The sequence below is a fragment of the Polypterus senegalus genome, chromosome 6, assembly GCF_016835505.1.
Source record: "Polypterus senegalus isolate Bchr_013 chromosome 6, ASM1683550v1, whole genome shotgun sequence".
In the NCBI taxonomy this organism is placed as follows: Eukaryota; Metazoa; Chordata; class Cladistia; order Polypteriformes; family Polypteridae; genus Polypterus; species Polypterus senegalus.
The window spans coordinates 115,206,958-115,232,674 of record NC_053159.1 but is presented as its reverse complement, the minus strand read 5'-3'; the positions used below and the strand labels follow the sequence as shown (position 1 = coordinate 115,232,674).

Genomic DNA, 25,717 nt, shown 5'->3' with positions numbered 1-25,717 from the left:
TAGCATCCTTCTCCCATAATACCCAGAATCTATCCTTCAAACAAAATTCAATTAAATCAAAATATAATGATTAGCTTCAAACATTAACCCACAACTCCTGCTTACTGTATCCTTGCCAAAATATGCAAATAATGCAATATCACCGAGTAATGAAACGCGTCAGATTTTTTTCAGTGAAGAATGACTACAGCAAACTTTTTTTTAGCATGCTACAGTGACTGCAAAGAATGTAATCAACCAAGTCATAGATGGTGGTGAACAATGCTTGCAGAGTTTTAACACAAGTTTTAATGCAAGTATATTTGAGGGATGCTGTCAGTGTTGCAGTCCTTTTAATTTCATTTAATTTTGCTGCCTCTGTATCTAAGCTTTGATAGTTTAAACATTATTATTAGTATTACTGTTATTGCTGGATTATGATATATACTGTAGTCTATAATTTATTGCCCACCCACCTCCAAATGTTTATCACACGGTTGTCTGTTCTACTTTGATTTTATGTGCTGATGTAATTCCTTTCAAAGCTGCTAGTGGCTTTTTTAACCTACTGTAATGTACAAGGAAAGAAAGGTTGATAGAGGGTTTTTATGAGAGGGATGGTAGAATAGCTATGAGTGAGGTGATTTTGTGCCTTGTTTGTAAAGAAAACATGGCAGTAGTTAATATATTCTGGCTACATTGGGTATAAAAAGTGCGGGTTTTGCCCTCAATAAAATGGAGTTTGACAACTCTACTTTAGACTGTGTCCCCAACTAATTAACGGCCAAAAGGTCCCCATTGGGAATATTCTTTTAACTATCCATTCCTTAAAAGATCATACCCATAAAAGGATTGATGTTCCATGCCAGGCTCTGTACAATATTGAATTCTCTTTAAGTTAATTGGCATCATGTAGGACTCATGTCACAAGTGGCCTACTAATATATAAAGGTGATTTGACTAGCATCAACTTTTAATACATACTACATCCATTGAAGTACTTTTACAGCCAGCCAGAGCATAGCATCCAGGACAAACACTAATTTAGTAGTGCTAGGAGGACTGGCTTTACACAGTTCACTTTTATTCAATATTTTCCAGTGAAGTTACAACTCTAAACTTTGCTTATAAAAGGCTAGGTTTTTATTTAAAAAAAAAAAAAAAAAAAAAGTCACCCTTTTATTCAAACAACTGCATATCACATTAAATACTGTTTAATACTATCTCAGACGAGGGCAAGCCAAATTAAATATGTAAAGAAGATTCACCTATGTCGTCTTATGTAAATGGGAGCTAGGAAATGTGAAATTTTCAGATATTCTAACAGCTGCATCCTCTTGAGAAGGCAGTGCAATTACATTCCATTAAACCTTCAAGCTAACCCTCTGAAGCTGAATAAAAATAAAAAAAAGGTTGTAGTTTGTGTAAACGTGATCTGTATAACATGAACAATTAACCTCTAAAATAAACTCTGAAGAAAAAAAAAAAACATGAACAAGTAATACAAGTAATTTGTAACCAATATTAAACTGAAAAAATAACTTACTTATACTTTGCTCAACACCATGAATAAAGTTTTAATCGACTATATTAGCACAATTAAATAAAAAATGTCTACATTTATTTTTGCTACAAATGAGCACAAGCAATTAGTGTAACATTTGCTTTGTGTCACATAAGTTGGAGGCTGAAATCATCAAGCCATAATGACTAATACTTACTAGCAAAGCTAATTCACTCCAATTCACAAGAGAAGGTAAACTTGTCTGAAAAGTGTGCATCTGGAAGTAACCGGTTAGTATGAAAAATGTGTTTCTTGTGCTCAGGGTCAGTGTTTAGGGAACACACCCAGAATGTAAATCACAGGGACTGGAGCAGCTAGCTATCCAGGGTCACAATATTCATGCATGATGGAATATCAGTCTATGAAAGAAATAAGATGCATTCACGTTATTACAAAAAAAAGATGTTTTAATGAATGAATATGACAGTCACAAGTCAATATTATAATAATGCTATATTACAGATGACACTAATCAAGTCAAACCTTAAAACCTACCAGGCACAATAGATGTACAGGAGAAAATAGAGTGCCCTCAATAATCTGTACATACACCCACCTTTGAGTAACATACAAATGACAACTAGTATTGGAAAATGTAACCAAAATACCGAAAAGCTAAGAAGGCTTTTACATACAGTAGATAGTGGGGGAAAAATGGGGAGAACAACAAAAGCTCTTCTAGTCCAAGGACGTTACCAGTAAAAGGGAGGATGAAGAAAAAACATGAATAAACCAAAGGCCATATCCAAGTTAAACTGACCAGGAAATATACTAAAACTATACCTAGCTGAATTTCCAGGAATTTAGTCCCCGTTTTTACTACAATCAAGTATTTGCATATTGGGACAGAGGGGAAAAAAGATAGCCTGACAGATTTCTCATGGGATGTGTTTTAGATTATCTCAGACATGGTGGTGTTCAAACCACTTCAATGCCTATTTCAAAGTGGAATCATTTCATACAACAAACAAATGAGTATGCAGAGGCACTTAGTACAGTAAAGACAGTAAAGGCATGCAGATCCTTGCCATTTCAAATTTGGCTCCATTATTTAACAGTCCTCATCCATATTTGTTTCTCCTTTAATTAGGTCTGTACAAATTGAAAACACCATTTAAAAGAACATTATCCATAAAACAGAAGTAATAGAAAAAAGAAAAGTGGTCACTCACTGCTAAACAACATGGTTGATGGAGACTGGAGTATGTCGGGGCTGTCAGAATGAACATGACTATTCGAACATAATTCAAATCAATATAAAAAAAATCTTATTCAAAAGGCAAATGATATTCTATTGTACAGGAATGATTTTTTTTTCCTTTTTAACCTCACATCACTTTAATAAATAAGCATTTTTACGAATTTTAATTGCTGTTTTGAACAGATTTAATGTAAAGAGTGTGATTAATTAATTATGAGCAATTTTGTATGGATTTAAAATATGCATTACAGGCATTTGAAGACTCCTGGTTCTACTTTTCGTTTTGATCATGTCACATTCTTTGCACGGAAAACCCTTTTCTTTGCCAGAACATTAGTGCAGGAGTTGTAGGTGCTTCATACAATTCACCATGTACTTTTTTTTTTTTTTAAATGCACAAAAAATAAAGTTTAGAACAGAACGATACAGGTCCTGCATGTGTAGTGGTACTCAGAACTTTCAACCCACACTACAATATTTCCTTATTTTTAATACAACTATCCAAACCCTAATTTTGGTGTCATTTCACAGCTCTACTGGAGTGAGGGGGAAACTCATTGAAGAATTCAACAAACTCCACCCAAATGGAAGGAGTGTTTGGACATCCAAATCCTGAATTTCATATTTTGTATAAAAAAAAAAGGAAGAAGAAGAAGAAGAAAAGGAGTTCAATATTTATAAATCTGAAATCTATAGATTTCTTCTGAAGAGAATGAGTTGTAATTTTGGGTGTGGATAAATGGCATCGTGTGCAAAACACATCCTCTATAGAAACAATTCCGGTGTTGCTTTTGCAGAAATTTGGAAACGAGTGACCCAACAAATCAGGAAGTACATACTGCAGAGCTGCAGAAAAAATCTATACATAGCATCTGAATCCATTACATCATTAAGATGTCATCTGCTTAGAAACCACACAAACAGTCAAGAAACAGTACAGCAATTCCACATATACAGAAGTCTCCCTGATGTCCTCTACACTTGCCTTCACAGTAAAACGAATTGCAAGATATGAAGTTCTTCTGGGCTCCAAGAAATAACACACAACCTTACAATTTAACAAAAACAGAATCTGTTCAAGTGGTAACAAAACCAAATCACTACAAGCTTGTAAAAACTACCACACAAAATAGAAGACTATGCCATACTGCAGTCAAAGCAGGGTTGCTCTTGCCACCTCTTAAAATTTTACATTTGTTGTATGGATCCATTTAGTTTACTGTAATATATTGTAAAAAAACAAAAAATATTATCAGTTAAAAATTGCACTGCTATTCAATAGTTACCAAAGTGATTTGCAGAATTCAAGTAAAAAAAGTACACAGTAAAATACTAAATGAATACTCCATCAACAAACACATATACAGTATTAATTACCCTGTTTTGTTTGTAGCTACAGTCAAGAGAATATTCTCTCTTTTCTAACTAACAAATGGGAATTATTTGACTCAAATAATTTAAGGCTTTCTCCATGGATATTGTATACTGTTCTGCATTGGTCCACATTAACATCTACTGTATTAGTAAGTTTCTTATCTCATGCTTTCATGGAGAACAGAGAACACATTTTGGGTCATTACTACAAAGAACAAAGGGTTAGTAAAAGATAAAAAGCAGTAAGAAACATATTAAGCTCAACATAAAAAGTGACAAGAAAATAAGAATACAGTACATTGAAAAATTGGCATATAAAAATTCACAAAAAGAAAAAAGCAGCGTTAAGTTCTTCAAAATTAAATATGTATATCTATTAAAACTTTGCGTAGTTTTTTTTATTTAGGTGTATTTACTGTATATATTGGTGTATTTATGGAAGCTGTAAAACACTGTCACCCGTTTTAAAAGTGCACTATAAATAAAATTGACTCCACTAATGAAAACATCTGTCATATACTTTTAATATAATCAGTTTGTAATTGACATGCTATTTATGGATTTGGCTTATAATGGAAGAAAATTTCAAACTAAAACCCCAAATGGAAAACTGGCATCAAATGAACTCCCCCTGTAAACAGGAACAACTACAAAGAATAAAGCATACATTTCCACATTGTTGGCAATGGCCAGTAATCAGTCTTTATCGGTGATGTTTCATGAACAAACTTAATTTTGAAATGAAAAACTCCATTAAATTGTTTGATAAGGAGATCACTTCAGGGATGCAATTACCTCTCTAGATACATTGATAATTTGATAGCAGTGATTAATTTTACTAGTCATAAGATAATACCTTAATCAAAGGCTATTAAAAAATGGACATCTTAAAGAAGAGTAATATGAACACTTTTTTCTTTTAAAACTAAGAGCAAAATGCAGGCTAAATGACTTGCTCAGGGCCATTCAGTGAGCAAGTGAGGGTTGAAACAGCAACTTAGTGTCTTAGTGTCCAATGTCTTAACCATTCCATCATAATGCTGCATACTATATCAAGAAAAAAATTCAGCTTTATATGACCAATTTTCAAATTAATCTGGAGTGAAAAATACATTTGTAAATGTTTTTTAAAAAAAAAAAACTACTTTTAATTTCTAAATATGGCCACATATTCTGGGTAACAAAAAATGAGATCATGAGAACAAGTAGCCAAAATTAACCGACTACGCAGGTTTTCTGTGTATCCTCTGCTATTAACAAAAACCTGTAAACAGGAACATTGTATCTAAACTTATACATCACCTTTATAATAGTAGTACAGGTAAGTAATAATAATATAGTAAGATCTTGGAGAAGAAAAGGTTAATTGGTTTGGGCACACATTATTTTTACTATTTGCCTAGCATGTTTATCAAAGGGACTTACAACATTTGAGAGATCCAACTGGTTACAGTTCTTGTTGCCAACAGGAACACAGGCAGTTTGAGTGTCTGTGGCTACAGAATGTCACCTGTAGTAATAGCAGGTACAATACCAACAGGAAGCATTCTAGATACGGCCCACTTGTCAGAAAGAAAAAATAGGTAAACACAGGACAAGAGGGACTCTCTTTTGAATGACCTGGGAAAGTCTGGGAAAATCTCTGGTGGACTGGGAGAGAGATGCTTGGGATACAGTGACCTGTTGTGGATAAAAATATATCAAACATAGCCCAACTTATTTTATCTTAGTTATTTTTTTAAAACGTTTACTGTCTCAATTGCACTTTAATTTGAACAGTAAAGTTACTGAGAGTTACACCCTTTGGGAAAGCTCCGTTCTTTCCTTTAAGATCTCCAAGTAAATAAACACAGTCATGAGAGGTTTAGTTTGCTCTTAAAAGGAAATTAAATTTCATTTGACCGAATAGACAAATATTAACAAATAAGAATGTACAATAAAATTTTAATTCGGCGACACTACTCTAATATATTACATAATTTTCCTAATGTGGAGTACTGTAGTATAACCAAGCTAGCTGTAAAAACTGAGAATCTGTAAGATCAGTTTTTGAGAGACCTTTAAAAAATAAAATTGTCGATAGATTTAAAGCAATGAACTAGTCAACAATCCCAAAGCGAATTTTATTCACTATAAAACACTTTTAGGATATGCCGTATTGCGCGTTTGGGCCATGCCGCACCTTTAACATAAAGAGGCGCAGTCATTTTGCATACCAGTGTTATAAACCGAATATATATCATATTCTTTGGGTTGATTACAGCCATTAGTCACAAAACAAACCACCTTTTCGTCTCCGATTAAAGCACAGCGCAGTTACAGTATGGCAACAAAACCGAAATAAACTTTGGATCCTAAACAAATGCATTAAAAAAATGAAAAATCCTGGTCGACTCCTGTACATGTGTAATTGCAGACCTCGAATGAAAGGGGGAGGTGTAAAAATATGCGGGTCAAACGTCGCTGCAATTCACGAAAACGTCAAAGGAATACTTCCAAGTCTTCTATTCACTCAAATGGCTGTGTCACCTGATCTTATCGGCTTCGACAACTAAACCTGAAAAAGGAATGGAATAATTTTCAAAATTCACTCCAAACACACTGAAAATAACGATAATCGACCCGTTTTTCAATACAGGATATAATAAAAAGGAGGAGGAGACAAACAGCAGCTGTTCTTACCATCTGTTTTCCGTAATTTAAGTGACGAAAAGGCAATTGATGTTCCTTCAGTTAATCCACTATAAAGACCTTCCTTCGGTATCTTTTTATAGTCATCAGACAGTCATAAATATCGCTCCGCTGAAGATTACCATTAAAACTCGTCTGATCTTTGGTTAGACACTCTGTGTTACCCTCCCTTCAAACTTAACCCATCCTCACGCACTCACTCAAACACACACGCTGCTCTCGCTATCTCTCAGTACATCGTTAGCCCCACCCACCTCCGATAGACGCAGAGCAGATCCTTGAATCCTCTCAGCCTATGGGCATCATAGGCTTCAGTGCCATGGATTGTCCTACACCAATTAGTAACACACCGTTTCGCAATGGGCGGGATTTCCGGACTCAAGCACCAAGACCGGATGCAAAAAATGACGTCATCCCCTTTGTTACCTTGCCGACCTCTTAAATGGAGGCGTCTGCAAAGAGTATCCCTTATCATGGCACTGCAGCAAAACAGGCCATAATACCATATATTCAATCTTGCAAGTGAAAAAAGACTTGGATATGCAGACGCCGTTCACAATCCCAAATAAAAATTGCCTGCCTTTTATATTCCATTTTATAATGAAGTGCCCAAGTACTCAAAATTTAAAGATCTAGGTTAAATGAGAACCCCCCCCACCCCCCGAACGCGCAAACACAGACCTACCCTATGTTTTTTTACATTATATTATCCAAAAGAGGACTATACATAAAGACAACAATTAAACTGTCGTTATCGTTGAAAACCTGTAACTTACTGTGAATAATATTTTGTTACAGATAAAGCAGACTCAAGGCCCCGATTTAGCCTCATTCATTTAGGCATACGGCTAAATTCTCATAATACACTATCCACCGTAAACAAAACTTCTGTCAGTAATACAAAAAGCTAATAACGTCTTCCAGGGGAGAAGATGGAAAATAAGAGCCAGGGCCGACGGCTTGTCTACTCACCAATGCCAGTGCCTGCGATGTGGGCCCACTTGCCGGCTCTCTGTCCACTTTACAATGCTGAGTAAACGCTAGATCGTGTGAACAAACCCAATCTCCCCCTCCTCATTTCCATTTGGTCATTTCCCACGATCCACACGTTGACGCCCCGAAAGGGACTAAGAAAAAAAATCGGCCACATAAAAGGGTATTGCCAGCGACTTACGATTTTCAGCAAGAAACAACGAAAGAAAGGGTCGACCCCAGTCCCATCCCCCAACTAAAGAGAAAACGACACGCCGATTTTATTGTAAAAAATTCGATGGTCACAAAACATTTATATGCTCTACAATGTCGCCACGTACAAAATTATAATTGCAAAATCGACCACTTGATTTTACAATCAACCAGTTTTGGCGCAGAGTACGCCAACGCTAAATCGATTGAACACAGCTGTTTCTTAGGAGCACTAAACATTTTTAAATAGACTTCGCCTTTTATACGCAGGTTCAGTCACCCAGTAAAAGCTTCCATTTGCACCTTACATGACATACGATGGCAGTCTATTCAGGCGTCGTGTTGATGAGATAGCACGAACATAACAGCCTCGTCCTAAACTAAGTGAGTGACCGACCGACCGCCGGCACCACCACCACCACTTCCAACTCAGTCCAGACGTGTGAGCGTGCATGAGTAGACACAGGAGTTTCTTTTGTTGCTGACACCCGACATTTTCTGAGAATCAAAACCAAAGGCCTGCGAATCCAAGCTAAACTGGCCAAAATGGTATGGCTTTCTCTACTTACTCTCCGTTAACTTGGACGAAAGACATGGCTTAAAACATCCCTTCAGCTTCTTATTTCACTACTCTTTCTCACCCAGTAGTTGTATTACGTTACCGAATCACTGCTGCTGTCTGCGGCAGCAACTTCCGGCGCGTGCGCAGTGGCACTCCCGGAGACGTAGAAACAAGAGCGAGCGTGCGCGCGCTTCTTTCTTGAAAAGACTAACTTGTGTCCTTCACACGCACACGTGTGCGCGCTCGTCCTCTGTACTTTTCTATGTGAAGCTAAACCATTCAGATACCATTTTGTTAATAAAACGTTACCAAAGCACGGCGATAAAAAGAAACATAGGGTATTGCAGCTGGTATACAGTGAATCAAGTGTTCAGTCTGCGGGTACCCTTGAGGCGTCAAAGTAGTTGGGGCCTCCGTGCATTGCAATCATGTTCATCCAGTGTCTGTGACAGTTTGTGCTCCACATGATGGATGGACTCTTGCACTTTCTGCTCTCGTTTTTTTTGTTTTGCAGCCATTGCTGCCACATTAATACTCAGTGCTCCACAGCTCAAACTGTGATTATCCAAGAAAGATGGCTGCTAAATAAAATAACACATGTATAAGCGTTTATGAAATTGTACAGTCCATTAAGCTAACAATTACATTCTCCAAATATTTAATTCACCTTTTTTGTAAACTCTGTGTAGTATCATTGAAATAACTTGCTTACTTAAATTGTTAATGCAATCATTTCTCGATTAATTTAGAATAGTACTTTTGACTAAATAAAACCCTGAAAATCAAAGAAAAAAAACAGATTTTGTTAAATAAACCAGTCCTTTGTTACAATTCTGAGGTTCAGAATACCATGATTAGGTTCAATCTTCATTCATATCCTATGGATTTCTCTTTTTCTTTAATCTTTCCTCTGCCCCAACAGTAGGGTATCCCAAAACCATTTTTCAAATAAAGGTATATTTTATATAGTTATATTATCTGTTGTTTGAGCTGAAAATTGTAATCACAAGGGTGGTAAACAACCTTTCAGCAGCGGCAGCAGTGATCATTCAATAGTAAGTAACACTGTCTTCTTCTTGAAAATTATCTATCTAACAGTAATAAATTAGAAGGATCTTGCAAATGAGGATTATGTTTATTACTTCACAGCTGTTAGGAGAACAGGATGCACTGAGTCATAGTTTAAGGGTGGAAGTACTGGCAGTGTTGATATATATGATGGTGTTCCCCATGCCATATTATTAAAACTAAAATAGTTATGCCTGCTAATCACTCAAAGCTTTGTCAGCTACATTAGCCATATTCAGGAAACAGCTCAAACTAATTAGAAAAAACTAGGTGTTTTTGAAAAATTGTCATAAAATATGAAGAACAGTTACCACTTTATATATAATACAATGCATTTTCTCAGTGACATATGCTGCTATTTTATAAGAGTAAATAGGATGTACTTAGTGTGGTATCTGTTTATCTATTGTATCTGGAATAATTCAGAAATCATAACTTTGTACAATATGCTGCCTTTTATCCATCTATCAATCTGTTTATCCCTCCATTCTCTGAGCTGGCATATTTTATTATAGAGTTGTAAAGTGCCAGAGTTTGTGATCAGATAGCAGTTTGCTTTCTCAGGAGCGCAAGGCTTTCACGGGGCAAACACAGCCATACTAGCTAATTGAAGTAGATAATTAACTAGACTTGCAAATCTTCTTATAGGTGAAATAGGGAAAGTCTGAATAAGTAGAAAAATCTACATGGAAGAATGTGAAAACTCCCTATGAACAGTGAATTGGTCACTGAAGCTATTAATGTATAAGGTGCTGTAATTCCACACTATTGGTATGTTTTATTCTGATTGCCCTGCATTACCAACATTGAAGTAGGTAGACCGAACTAGTGCCTGGTTGAATCAACAATGTGACCTTGACTAGTTACTTAAACTGACAGTACTCCAAATACAAAAATTTGTAATCAATAGTAATTTGTACTTATGATTTGCAAGTTGAATTGGTTTTCATTTTTAATTGAGTTAATACATTAAAAATTAAAATTTTAACTACCATAAAATATAATAAAAGCAGATTTTTCACATATTCATCAAAAGTCAGTCATTCTTAATGTACACCACTTTTACAGTATTGATCTCCATAATGAGCCTGTTATAAGCAACTGTATCTATAATGGCCCTCTGCTTTGCTGGTTATCAATCTTGGCTGCAACAAACTTTTCATGCTGTAATAAGTTTGTAAGATAATTAGCCTCAGAACAATCCAGAGTAATTAAAAACAATCTATCAAAAACTGAAGCCATTTCAGTATAGACACTGCAAAAATGTAAAAAAAAAAGTGTTAACCTAATTGTCCAAAATTTGTGAATTTGTGTAGCTCAAGAACATCACACTGAACACTAATATTGCATGCAAGGCATGTAATTCAACCTGTGAAAGTTAAATTCAGTCATGTTCAGTAATAAAGATGTTACTGCACAAATACAACAGATCAAAGGTCAAAAACAGATTAAGACAAGGTTAAGATAAATCCACAAAATAGAGTGTCAACAATTAAGGACAAGATTGTCAATTTCTGAATACAATTCTAAGGGTAATGAGACATCACTTTGAATCAGAATGCAGGAATGGAAGGAACTTTTCAGAAAAGGGGTGTATGTTTTATATCATAAATCAAGTTCTTCATGGAAAATAGAGCACTTTTAATTGTATTTGCAGCTATTGTACATAGTAACCACATGAGACTTAGATATTATGCAATTATGTTGGAAATGTTAATATTCATGGTTGAAGATGATCCATAAGTGGAGTCAAGATAGCATTTTGAGCTTAGTCACAATCAGTGCTCAGTATCATGTTTTGGTGCTTGTATTCTGCTGCAGAATATTGAGTTGTACAGCTCATCTTGTGCCATAGCAGTCTAGAAAGTTATTACTTTGAGAACGTTTCTAGAATAATGTGTGCAGTTTTGGTATACATCTCACAAGAAAAAATGCATGTACTAGAGAAAGTCCTTAGAAGAAGTTTTTGAATTATTCCAATGTTTATGGGCAGTGGACACTGAGGAATGAATGAAGAAGGTGAATCTTTTTAACTAAAACTTAATGCTGTGGAATGATATGTTTAAATTATGACGGGAGGATAACAGCTGTTATTTTAAAATCCATTCTTCAACAAGAAAATGGAAAATGGAAACACAGATATCAGTTAGTTAGGAGGTAAATTCTGCACAAATACTAGGGGTGGAGATAAATGGAGCAATTTACCAAATGCCATAATGAATGTAACTCTTTGAGGACCTTGAAAGCTTATTATTTAGCCATTTGCCCCCCATACTGTTGACAGCCACATCATTCTCCATTAGACCATTGAAAAGAAAAATCATGTGGACAGGAGGAGAATGTGAAAAGTACATGAAGACAGTAGTGTGTTCTGCAGAGGACACATGATTCCTAAAATACATTCTCATAGCCTATTGCATTAAAACAAGGATGCAATGGACAAAACGTTAAAAAATGTATGAAAAATGTAACTTTTTGAAAACTAACAGCTATTAAGGCCCAGGAATGTGGCCCAAAGGTCTCTGGTACAATAGGTATCATGAGGTAGTTTCTTATCTTGTGCTGAGGTCTTGTCTTGTCAGCTGATACAAGATGGATTAGCACAAAGAACTGCAAAAGGTGGACTGCTGGATGAATTTCATTGGAAACATAGCAATAACATTAATGTCTTTAGATAGGTCAGAATTGAAGTATGTTGTTCAGTATGTTAAGCCACTCAACAGAGACTGCAAGCTTGGAAGAACTCCTGGGCATAGGGTTCATTATTTTTCTTTGTTCTTTAATTTTCTTTTAATGTTATTTTATAATGTTTTGTACAGCATTTCACACCAACTAAAAATCTTACATATAAAATTTGTGCACATTTTTAATCAGTTTGGCTTTGCTACTACAATTGTACAAAGCTCAAAACTTGATTTGGGACATTGACATATATATAGCTATTCCCTAAACTTGCATTTAAAGTGAACACTATCTACTCCTCTTTCAGGCAGCAATCTGAGCCAATTAGAATGTATTCCACCTCCACATTCAAGGTGAATGATGAATCAATACTGAAAAATAGCTTAGGTGGTACCTATAATTATGTCATTTATTTTCAGCACAGAATAAGAAACCTTGGAGAATTATGCACATCAAAACATGCCAGCCAGTACTTCATCAAATTCCTAGCCATGTGGGACATATAAAAAAAACAAGCAGTTGATTAGTATTCGGCTCAGAAATTGGTCACCTTGAAAAATCAAGTCAAATATGCTGGATGTGGATAAAGTCGAATATGTCATTATTAAAATGATGTAGACTGAAGTCAGAAAAGGTTATGTTTGAGGGTTTTTTGCTTTCAGTGCACAAAAATAACAGTATTTTCACATGTAACAAAAAGTACTAAACGAACCACAAATATTGACTACTTTTCTAAACAGGCGGTACATACTAGTCAGTAGTGTTTAATTACTCATGACTCTGCACACCACTGAATTCATCATCTATTGATTAATGTATTCTATTCTAACATTATTTTTTGCGCCTTGTTCATCTATGCCCTTAATCGTACTTTCCACTTGTCATTGTTGGTCAATAGCAATTACTCAGGAGACATCAGAGATCTATTTGAGCTGTAACCTACACACAGTGACACAAGAAACAACTTTGTAGCAACTAAAATGATTGCACTGGAAAGTGGTTCTCTACTTTAAAGCATTATAAACACTTTTTTTAATTAAGTTTAGCCAATAAAATTAATGATAATCATTGTTTTCTGCATGAGATTCTCCAAATTCAAAAGCAGAGCTTAGATATTTGCAAGGCAATGTCATGTGTTGCACAACAAGGGCCCTGAAAATAATAAATACATATGTAAAATATATGTTCTTTATTTTTCAAAGGAATATTACTATGACAAGACAGGATGATCAAGTACTCTTTAACCTTTTACCGTTATCCCTGACATAACTTGTCCACCACTAGTCACATGTACACTTTCACTTCTTAATTTACTCATCTTCAGTGAGCAGCATCTAGTGAGGGATGGTGCCTGTTGGAACAGCATTTGTGGTATTAGAAAAATGTAACTATGTGGTGTTACAATGTAAGACAAAGGAAGATAAAATCCATTTGAAGAAAAAAACATTTATTGTGTGACAATAGTACTAGTTCTTCAGAAATAAACAGTGACAGCATGATAAATTGTACTTTTAGTGACAGTGAAGTGTACAGAGTTGATGATTTTACTGAAACAGGAAAGTATGATGTCAATTTGAAATTTGCCCATTACTCTGTGTTTGTAAACCACACATATTTCAAAGCTGATGTTCATTGGATCTCCAGAGCAGAAGACAGGCATTGTCTCTACTGAGCAGTCGACAAAGTTTAAGAGTATCTGCCAGTGTGTTTATATTTTTATTTTATTTTTTTCATGTATTAACTTTTTTTTTTAATTTTCCTATTAGTTTTACCTTCAGAGCTAAAAAAATACCTGATATCGAGAAAGTTGGATGATAATTTAATGATCATACTCCATTTCTTCTTAATATTTGACGTGTCAGAATGTCTCAACTAAGGGCTTACTTGCTGTTTGTGTGCTGTCTTTTACATCACATACACTGTCTCTCTTTTTCTCTCTATATTCTATAAATTGCTAATAATCTCAGAAAGGCTATTCTCACATCTTGCTGTTCTTGGGTAGTGACTGTAAAAGTCTAGGTAAGTTATTTGGTTCCCTCCAGTCAGCTACATGGAGCCTGAACAAAGATTCAAGCCCAGGATTCAGGCCCAGGGCCCATCTACACACATCGGAGCCAGCAATATTATAGTTAACACAATAGAGAAAGCCTTGTGGGAATTAAACTAAAAGGGGAAAAATCTCCTGAGGACACCACAAAAAGTTGAGATTAAACTCTTACAGGTTTACTTCTAATACAAAAAGTATAATTGCAGTTGCATGACTGCATTTAACTTTTATACCTTCAAAGGAAGAGAACAGCTGGTGTTTTCCAATGTTATCATAAACCATAATTCTTTGAACAGAGGTTTAAAATTAAATGAAATATGGAGTAAATCTGATCCAAAATCTATAGATATGTAAAAAAAAAAATAAGAAAATAAACATACTAAATTCAATCTTTTTATTACTTAAATTATGGAAAAAACAAATGCTTCACTTTTTGTTTAGATAAGAAAAAGTCCAGAGAGCTTTTTAATTACAAAATAAAAACACACAGTGAGATTCAACCATAAGGGAATGGGCGAATCCTATTTTGAGAACGTCACAGGTGGTCTTTTACATTTTGTCCCATGTTAGCCCACAACAGGTTCTGTACCCCTCAGGCGAAATGGCAGTGCTACTCTTTGACCCCCTTAATTGCAAAACATGTCTCACATTTTTAAATTGTGAGCTTGTTTATTAGCCTACAGGATGTGTCTTGAGAAGGACAATAATTATCTTGATCAATAAAAACTGATAACATCAAAGGTTGCCCCAGCAAGTTTAGAAAACCCTATATAAATCAAAAAGGAAGTTTACACAACACCATACACTTGTTCTTCCACAATATATACAGTACTGTAATATTTTAGTTCTGCACCTGAGAGGGCAATGATACTAATGACAGTACCACCTTGATGCATACAGTGCATCCGGAAAGTATTCACAGCGCATCACTTATTCCAAACTGGATTAAATTCATTTTTTTACTCAAAATTCTACACGCAACACCCCATAATGACAACGTGAAAAAAGTTTACTTGAAATTTTTGCAAATTTATTAAAAATAAAAAAACTGAGAAAGCACATGTACATAAGTATTCACAGCCTTTGCCATGAAGCTCCAAATTGAGCTAAGGTGCATCCTGTTTCCCCGATCATCCTTGAGATGTTTCTGCAGCTTAATTGGAGTCCACCTGTGGTAAATTCACTTGATTGGACATGATTTGGAAAGGCACACACATGTCTATATAAGGTTCCACAGTTGACAGTTCATGTCAGAGCACCAACCAAGCATGAAGTCAAAGGAATTGTCTGTAGACCTCTGCGACAGGATTGTCTCAAGGCACAAATCTGGGGAAGGTTACAGAAAAATGTCTGCTGCTTTTAAGGTCCCAATGAGCACAGTGGCCTCCATCATCCGTAAGTGGAAGAAGTTCTAAACAACCAGGACTCTTCCTAGAGCTGGCTGGCCATCTAAACTGAGCAATGAGGGGAGAAGGGCCTTAGTCAGGGAGGTGACCAAGAAACCGATGGTCACTCTGTCAGAGCTCCAGAGGTCCTCTGTGGAGAGAGGAGAACCTTCCAGAAGGACAACCATCTCTGCAGCAATCCACCAATCATATATATATATATATATATACAGTATTTTTATATAATTATCACAAAATAGAGTTTCAAACAAAATTACACTGCTTGCAATTAGCAGACACATAGTTATTGAATAACTCTTTCATTTTCTTGTGCCTTTATTTTATCAAAACCTTTACTACCTTTCAAGCTTTTGATCTTTGCTGTGGTATCTCAGAAATTTGTATTATGCTCAATTGTCATTGTTATAGCCCATTTATGTAAAAATCTTTGTCTATGCCTAAGTCTTCACCTGCTGCTTTGTTCATGTGTTCAATCTCCTATTGGCCATTTGCCGGATTACTATATATATATCAACATTTTCCAGAGATCAATTTCACATTTACACATCTGCCTTTAAATGGTGCTACTAATAACTTACCTTTACCCTGCCACAAGTCATTTAGCTGACTATTCTTTGTATTTTGTTTGCTCCTTGCTGGCTATATCCTGGCTCTCAAATCCTTTTTTTTTTTTACTTTCCATCACTGATGACTTTAATTTTTGTGCAATTGCGCTACATCTTTACATCTGCACATGGCCTAGCTTTTAACTGAAATTCTAATAATCTGGCATGGATAATAAGATTAGGCTGTAGGAGAGCAAATTAATTAACCTCCACTGTGGAAGGACATGTAAAATATCTGATGATATTTTAATGCTTTTAGTAGATTTGGTTTATGTACTTTCCACTCTTGTTCAGTCTTTGACTTATGAAACAGCTAATTCTAATTTCATGGAAATGGACTATAACAACAATTACTCCTTTAGGGTCTGTTAGGCAAGCCAGGCCCCTTCAAGTACAAGGAGAGGTCCACAGCTACTTTATTGTACAATGCACACTAATTTTATATTAAAGTGTTCCTATTGGGGTGTTTTTTTGGCATTGAAATTCTTGAGGGGCCAAATGATTAACTTCTATAACTAATATTATCTGTTCATCTATTGCTAAGGACTAGCAGGGCATGTGAGTTCACTCAACACTCTTGTCACACAAAAAAAATCAATCAGACAATGAGATGCTCATGTCTGGTCTGTCAGAATTGGCATCAGATCAATGTAATACCCTCTGACATCATCATCATTTGACACAATGTCTATTTATAATGCAAAGTTGACTGACTGACTCACTTACCCAATCATCAATAAAAACACTTGTTTCCTGTTTAGTTAAAAAGCTGAAATTTGGCACAATGACATCTAGGGCATTTTGTATCCACTAAGAAAGGACATTTTAATATATGAATATTTAGGGGTAACCTCCCTGCCACAGTAGAAAAACTAAACACCCCAATGTCTGAAAAATGACCTGACAGATCTGATTGAGACTTGGTGACATTATAGAAAAAAGATAATTACCTGACACATTTTTTTGTTTATTGATACATGTTTTATTTGTCAATATTTATGAATATCATGCTAACTTACATGCCCTTTGCTGTGCCGAGAGAGTGCTTTATGCACTTGAAGGAAGCAGCAGAAGTGATTGACAGGCCACACAAATACCACCACTAATCAATATGGTGGACAGATGACTAAAGACAGAGTGGTGTCCTGGACAGGAAAAAAGAGATGTAATGACATTGTGAAATGGAAGAAGAAAATTCAGTGAAAATTATGGAATATGCAGAGCTCAATGATTATCAAATGTTGTTTTTTGCTGTTGACTTCCGGCACTTTTAAATGTGTACTGGCTCTCAACTTGGTTATTGGTTTTGCTTCATTGACCTCCAGCCCCTGGTCACAGTGCTGAAATCCAACTTTTCTCCCACCCCTGCTATTTGATCGTGGTGCTTTAAACGTTAAGGGAGGAACGTTGAACTTAGATAGTGGCGCTTGAATTTCTAATGAGAAACTGCTTTGTGCTTCTTGCTCTTCACATTTATACATCAGCGTAACACATAGGGTATCAGCACATACGTACATGTCTGTATATGCACTTCAAACACTGCTTTGCTTATATAGTCACAGCTGCGGACTTTAAATACTGACTACATACAATGGTCAAAAAAACTCGAAAAGAAATGAGAAACATTTAATATTGATAATAGTACATTTAAAATTTCACATTATTTCTAATGTAACCTGTTTCAAGTTAACAGCTAATCATTTTAAAATTTAAATTAAATTCAAAATTTCATTTTCCTGTAAAACTGTATTTTGTAATGACCATCAGCAAAAGCCAAGTCACTAGGAAGAGCAGAAAGTGATCTAATGCATGAATGTTTTACTCATGGATAATTGTGTATAGCATGTTCAAGGGTAATCAGCTCCAATGACCTAATAATATTATTATTATTTGACTGATGCCTTTATCCAAGATGATTTACAACATCTGATTTACAACTGATTACATTGCTTTTGTTTTTCCAATTGGAGTATAGGCAGGTGAAGTGGCATGCTCATTGTCATACAGAGTCAGCAGCAGGATTTGAACACAGCCTCAAATTTGAGGTCCTTAGTCCAAAGACTTAACCATGCCAACACACCACCTGCTAGTAATGTTAACTCTTGGTACCTACAAACGTACAAATATTGTATACAGAAAAGCACTTTGTTAGTTACATAGTACATCTGCCTCACCTGATTAACTGATAACACTATAATCGATGCCCATTGTCTAATGAAATTTCCCAGGCAAAGCTGGATAACATAGCTAGTGCATCAATACAGATGTACATATTAAGGAAACTGAGAAAACTGCAACTATCCACTGCTAAGAAAATCTCTAGCCTATGAACTACCTAACTTAGAACAGCAGCATCTCAGGTTTACAGTTGAATGACTTTGATGTGAAAAAGGACAATCCACAATACATTTGTAGACCTTATACACTTCATGACTCAAACACAAGGCTCTGGAGTTGCCTGGTAGAAATACTAACCCCAGTGGAGGCAGATGTTTATTCAAAAGTGCACAACTGCCAAACAATTTAAAAGAATAATAATTTTACATGCCTGTTTTTTCCACTACAGGACTCTGAGTTTCTCTGAAACAAGGGTATCATACTGCTGGATTCTTTTCCATAATGTGGAAGGAGCAAGAGTAAGACTTGTCTAATGAGAAGGGTCTAGCTGTAGCTCGTGTCTAATGGCCTTTTATAAATATAGCACTACCTGTATGACCTGTTTAGCAGTAGTAAGAAGCATTTCTAATATTGAGCTGTTTTCTGTTTTTTTTTAATTACTGTGGCTTTAGCATCTAATTAGGAGAAAATATTACTGGACTTTTTGCACCCTTTACCTGGCTTATGCCATGTAGCATTGACAAGGAACAGCTCAAAAAATTAGTACAAACAAGCAAATAAAAATAAAAAAGTTGATCCTTGTTTTAATGCTAAGTAAAAATGGGCTCTAACCTTCAAGCCCCATGCTAAACTCGAAAGGTCAGATAGCACATACCCATTCACGCCATAGAATAAAACTAGAATATCACAGGGCCAACACAGCTAGCCCTATGAATTGGAAACAGTTGTCACATACCCATACCTCAAAATCAATATTGTTTTTAACATAAGAAATTATGTTGATCATATGATGGAAAATTAAAACAAATTTAATTAAGACAACAAAGATAAGGGCTGTTATAAACTTTTTAATAACAATTTATGAGGGAAGTTTTTAAGTTATTTTGCACAGTATCTGGTGGCGGTATCCCCTTCTGGCTGTAAAATGCAGAACTCCACTGTTCCCTATGTATTGATGAAAAATTTCTTGCAGGATTTCTCCATTAAACCTGGGGGTCTTTTATGTACCACTTTCGAATAAAAGATTCCTCCTCTATCCTCAATTTAAATTTATTTCAGAAGAATATCTATATTGCAATAAACCAGAAATAAACACATTAATTTTCCAGAAGTTACTTAACTTGTGTCAGGGGAGAAATAGGATTTCAGACTACTCTACTAACACTTTTCTGACTTTAGCCTCAGAAAGTGGGTGGAGCTCCAACTCTTTAATATCTATAATTGAGACAGAAATTGTAATTCAGCTGAGGAGTTCCATATCTTAAAGACAGGTGGAAGACTGTAAACAGTAACTCTATTTTTTCAGTCCCCACTTCAGTGAAATTTCTTAGGAAAACACCAAAATTTTGAATGTGAATTTCTGTTGAAAAGTAGCTTTGGCAACACAAATCAGGTATTTTTTACATTGCAAAGTTCACAAGAACATTAGGTATTAAATCCAGAGTAATAAGGCACACTTTAAATGTATATATTTATTTTAAATATCTAAAGTTTAATTTAATCAAAATCTTTTATGGAAAAAGCTATATTGACCAAACCTGACTTCTTGACTTTTTTCTCTCAATATAGGTCAGTATAATGCTTCCTTAATAGCCCCTTATGAAGGCTACCTGACATACAGTATAGTATAGCAGGGAGAGTATCTCTATAGGTTCAAAAAATAATAATTAATAATTTAACTATAAAACCATTAAAACACATTTTTCAGGATGAATTGATGGAGCTTCTATGCTTTTTAATTCAGGCTCTGATTGTTACTGTTCACAAAAAAATCAGGCCCAGATTTTGAGCCTCAGATGACATGAACACTCACATGGAATTCTAGATGTATCCTAAGGTCGTGTCTCATGAAGGAGGTACTGTGATGCTGGATCACCTCTCTCCAACTGCTCTTTCTAAGATTCATTTCTTGTCTGGGTTTGTGTCAGTTTAGCAACCACTGCTGAAGTAGTGCTGACAACATGTGGTGACTCATTGTGTGGTGAGACATAATTAGGGGGCTTTGCACCATTTCAGGCAGGTGTCAAGACTTAGCCTGCCTTAAAAATAAGAGTTAACAAACTACTGTTGACAGCTGATGTGTCTTGTGGTCTCTTGATTAAAAGAGTAACAGTAAGACATAACAACAAGTCCACACCATTTGAAACTGTATCTCTCCTTGAAAAAGAAGCTAGTATGGTCACACTACTAAAAGCTCCTAATGAGCTAAATACAACACAAAATGAAGCAAACAAAGAAAAAGGAAGACAGGGATCATAAATAAAAAATAAGTTATTATCATCATGTTCAGTGATATTCTTATACTGATGAGGACAGTGGCAAGACCAAGCTGAATTGGGCTGACCAGGTTATCGTATTCTCAATAATTTCAATATCTCCCAGAGTTCCTGAAAACTCCCATGGCAGATGAAAGATGTAATTTATTCAGTATGTCTTTGGTCTGTTCACTCAGTGGATCATGTTATGGGAGGTGCCAAGTGGCATTTGAAGTGCATGTCAAAACCACTTCAACTAGGTTACTCTTCCTTTGCAGAAACAGTAGGTTTACTCCTTGGTCTTCCTGTACTGCTGGACTCCATTGGTTATCAAAGAAGCCCAGTAACTTTGCTCAGGAACCTCATCTCCGCCACTTATAGTTGTACTCTTATTTTTTCTGTGCCACCTCATGGCTGTGACCAAAAGTGACAATGAGGATATAGCCTAACTAATGAATCATGTACTTCATCCAAGGGTTTTAACACCTATTATTCCACTACAGTCTCATAGGAAGTCCTTAAAATTGCTTCAATAGCACTGATTTGTTGCTCAGTCTCACAATCACTTTTATTCTTATTCATTAATAGGATACAAAGGTACTTAAACTCTCCCACTTAGGACAGCCTCTAAATTCCTACCTAAAAAAAAACAAGTCACTCTCCTTTTGAAGAGAACAATGAGCTAGGAATACTAGGTGCTGATTCTTATTCCAACTGTATCACACTCAGTTGTGAAGCCAAAAGGACAATATAAGCTACAAACAGCAGAAATGCAACTTCAGTTCCAAACTGAGACACTGCAGTCTTTCAGTTGCACCTTGATATTCTGTCTATACAAGTCATGAATACTTTGGGCAAAATCACATACATTTCAAATCAAATCAATTTATTTTTGTATTGCTCTCGGTAACGTCAATTACAAATTTTACAAATTGCATGATGTACACACAGAAAAACATAGACTATGATAAATATACTGTGAAACAGAAATTTCAAATTGGTTAACATAAATAAATGCTGACAATGTAGGTCCATTAATATTATAGTTGAGACGTTGCCAGTTGACAGTGGAGGAGAGGAAAACAAAAACCCTTGGTGTGAAAAAAAAATCTCCGGGGTTCACATTCAGTTATAATAGAATGTTAAAGACAATGTGAAACATGGTTATTATTTTTGAAAGCTAGGTAAAAGAGGCCATCCATATTCCAGGGCATTCCATAATATTATGAAGTATAGGTTTATGTTAGACAGTGTAAAAAGATGACTGAATCATTTCCTCTGTTGATTCCAACTCTTCTAGTATCTCTATTTGCAGTACAACAGTGGTACCAAGGGAAACAGAAAGGAAATTACAAAGAGAAGTGTCAATAACAGTTAATATTTATTGTCATGTTTATATTTTCTTCATATGATTAACAGAGAGAGTTGCAGTATGTGCAGCTAATTCGCAGCTCTAATCAGGGTATGCTAGACTAAAACAGTGAGTGTTCAGTTTGGATTGAAAAGCTGTGACTGAAGGGGCATCTCTTATTTAATCATATAGACCATTCTACAGCTTTGGGAACCCTGTAGCTAAAAGCCTGACATATCATTGCTATTTTATTACTCCTTGAAATCATTAGTAGATTGGCTTCTTAAGATTGTAATTTGCACTCCCATTTATATGTAATGATAAGTTTGGACAAGTAGGGTCATTTAAATTTTTATATTTAGGATTTTAAAATCAGCCCAAAACGTACTTCTTAGTTCTAGTAAAAGTTCTTGCAAGATTATTTTGAATTAAATGAAAGTTGCAAACAGAATGATTTGAACTGCCTGTGAATAAATATATGGTAGTCAATTCCACTTGAAATAAATGCACAAATTCATTTTTAGTATTTTCCACATTTACAAACAAAATCATTTTTTTTAAATAAATTTTAGCTGGAAAAAAACAGGCTTTAGTGTTGGAAAGTGTGCTTTAAAAATACTATAGTGTTAAAGATTAATGTATAAGCTGTTTGCTAATTCAAAACAGGTAATGTTTAGATCAGCTTAGTTAAAAAGTGACGGGACATTGCTACATCCTTTATTATCATCTTGTTTATTCTGTATTTTGATCCAAGTTATCATCCATCTTCACTTTTAATTCATTGACACAATTAACTAAGGGCACTATAGGAAACATCATTTGATTTGAAAGAAAGGTATTGCTGAATTTTATCTGAATATAAATGAAAGAGACTACTATGTTATATTATGAAAACCATAAAGATTTGAGCATTGAGCCCTGTGGGACACCATATCTAACTTCAGAACATAATGATGGTGTTCTTACAGCATTATTTTTTTTCTGTACATCACTGAAATCAGTTCTGAAATAAATATGATAAATATGAATTAAATAACACAACAAGGGTGTCTGATAGCCCAAAGTAATTTTCAAGACCATTTAGCAGAACTGAGTGGTCAGTGGTGTCCAAATGACGTGCTTAAATCTAACAACATAATAACTCCAGCATTTCCTAAATCAAAAGATGATAAAATTATTATGGCTGGGGACTTTAATTGTGTTTTAAATCCTCTCTTAGATAGGACTTCTATCACAGGGGGGACAACATCTAACACTGCAAAGATAATTACAAAGTTTATAACTGATCACAACTTATCAGAACCCTGGAGGTTTTTAAACCCAAACTCAAGAACATATTCTTTCTACTCACCAGTACATCATTGCTACTCAAGAATTGATTATTTCGATACGATGCTATTGTTATTTCTGACCATGCACCTCTGATCTTGGAGCTAAAGTCACTATGCCCCACACACTCATTTCGCAGATGGCGTCTCAACCCATTCTATTAGCAGACGAGAATTGTACAGAATTTATATGCAAACAAATCAGTTTCTTCCTGGAGACAAATACACCCTTAGAGATTTCTTCAGGAATACTCTGACAAACTCTTAAGGCCTTCTTAAGAGGACAGATTATCTCATATCTTTCCCACAGAAATAAATTAGAAACCAAAAAAGTAGCCGAGCTAAAAAGAAAAATTACTAGAATAGATGAAGAACATGTCAGGCTCCCAAACGAGTATCTACATAGGAAAAGGCAGGCTCTGCATTCAGAACTAAACCTCTTGACAACTAAAGAAACTGAACAACTAATTTATAAATCCAGACATCATTACTATGAACATGGAGAGAAAGCTAATAAGCTTTTAGCTCAACAAATTCACAAGCAAGAAGTCCGCAACGCAATCCCAGTAATCACCAACACGAACGGAGACAAAATCATCGAGCACAAAAATATAATGCACACATTTAGAGACTACTATAAATCCTTATATTCTACTGAGTTTAAAGAAGACAACACACAATCTAATGCATTTCTGGATACATTACAGATACCACAAATAGATACTTTTAGTGGAGGAACTGATAAACCTCTGGCGTTATCAGAATTACTAGATGCAATAAAGTCACTTCAAGCAGGAAAGCAGCAGGCCCTGATGGCTACCCTGTAGAATTTTATAAAAAATTCTCTGCTCAGCTAGCTCCCCTCCTATTAGCAACATTTACAGAAGCCAGAGACAATCAAACTCTTCCTCAAACTTTTCCCCAAGCATTAATCACCGTTTTCCTAAACAAAATAAGGACTTATTACAATGTGCATCATACAGACCAATTTCACTTTTGAATAATGACGTTAAAATACTCTCAAAATCATAGCTAGAAGGATGGAGAAAGTGCTCCCTCGGTAATATCACAAGATCAAACTGGATTTATCAAGGGTCGACACTTATCTTCAAATCTTCGACACCTGTTTAATGTAATATACTCACCAACTAAGTCAAACACCCCAGAAATATTATTATCATTGGATGCAGAAAAGGCATTTGACATGATTGAATGGAAATACCTTTTTACTACATTGGAGAAATTTGGGTTTGGCCTGAACATTTGTGCATGGATCAAACTACTGTATACCAATCCAGAAGCTTCAGTTTGTATCAACAACATTTGTTCAGACTACTTTAAACTAGAACGTGGTACCAGACAAGGATGCCCTTGTCCGCTGCTGTTTGCAATCGCCATTGAACCACTGGCAATACACTGTCGAAATGCTGATCAGATAAAGGGATTATCAGAGAAGGACTGGAACAGAAAATTCTCTATATGCAGATGATATGGTACTGTATATATCAGACCCACAAAATTCTGTGCCTGCAGTCTTAACAGCACTCACAGAATTTCAAAAGATCTCTGGTCTCAGAATTAATCTGAATAAAAGTGTACTCTTTCCAGTGAATTCTCAAGCATATAATATTAGATTAGACACCTACCTTTTATCATTGCAGAACAGTTTAAATACCTGGGGTAAACATCACAAGTAAACATAAAGCTCTTTATCAACAAAATTTGCGTCTGCATGGAAAAAATTAAGCAAGACTTGCATAGATGGTCAACCCTTCATCTCACTCTAGCTGGAAGAATTAACACTGTTAAGATGAATATTCTTCCTAAGCTCCTTTTTTATTTCAAAACATTCCAATATACATCAATAAATCATTTTTTAAGCAATTAGATTCAACAATAACCTCATTTATTTGGAACTCAAAACATCCACGTATCCAAAGAGCGACCCTACAAAGACAAAAGGCAGAAGGTGGCATGGCTCTACCTAACTTCCAGTTTTATTACTGGGCAGCAAACATACAAGCTATAAAAACCTGGACACAAATAGATGAACATACACAGGCCTGGTCCGCAATAGAAGTA

The 25,717-nt window shown here is 35.4% G+C and overlaps 1 protein-coding gene across 3 annotated transcripts in view; it reads right to left on the bottom strand.

The window, feature by feature from the left end:
* Window positions 1-8,700, bottom strand: part of LOC120531430 (protein FAM222B-like) — a 50,302-nt gene extending 41,602 nt beyond the window's left edge. The window contains exon 1 of one of the 3 annotated variants that reach the window (XM_039756847.1): window positions 8,564-8,700. The gene's annotated coding sequence lies outside the window, so the exon portion shown is untranslated. Of the gene's footprint in view, window positions 1-6,800; window positions 7,022-7,781; window positions 7,970-8,563 lie in introns of those variants that run through there. The other 2 variants (XM_039756849.1, XM_039756848.1) reach the window with 2 other exon arrangements.
* Window positions 8,701-25,717: the final 17,017 nt, after the last annotated feature.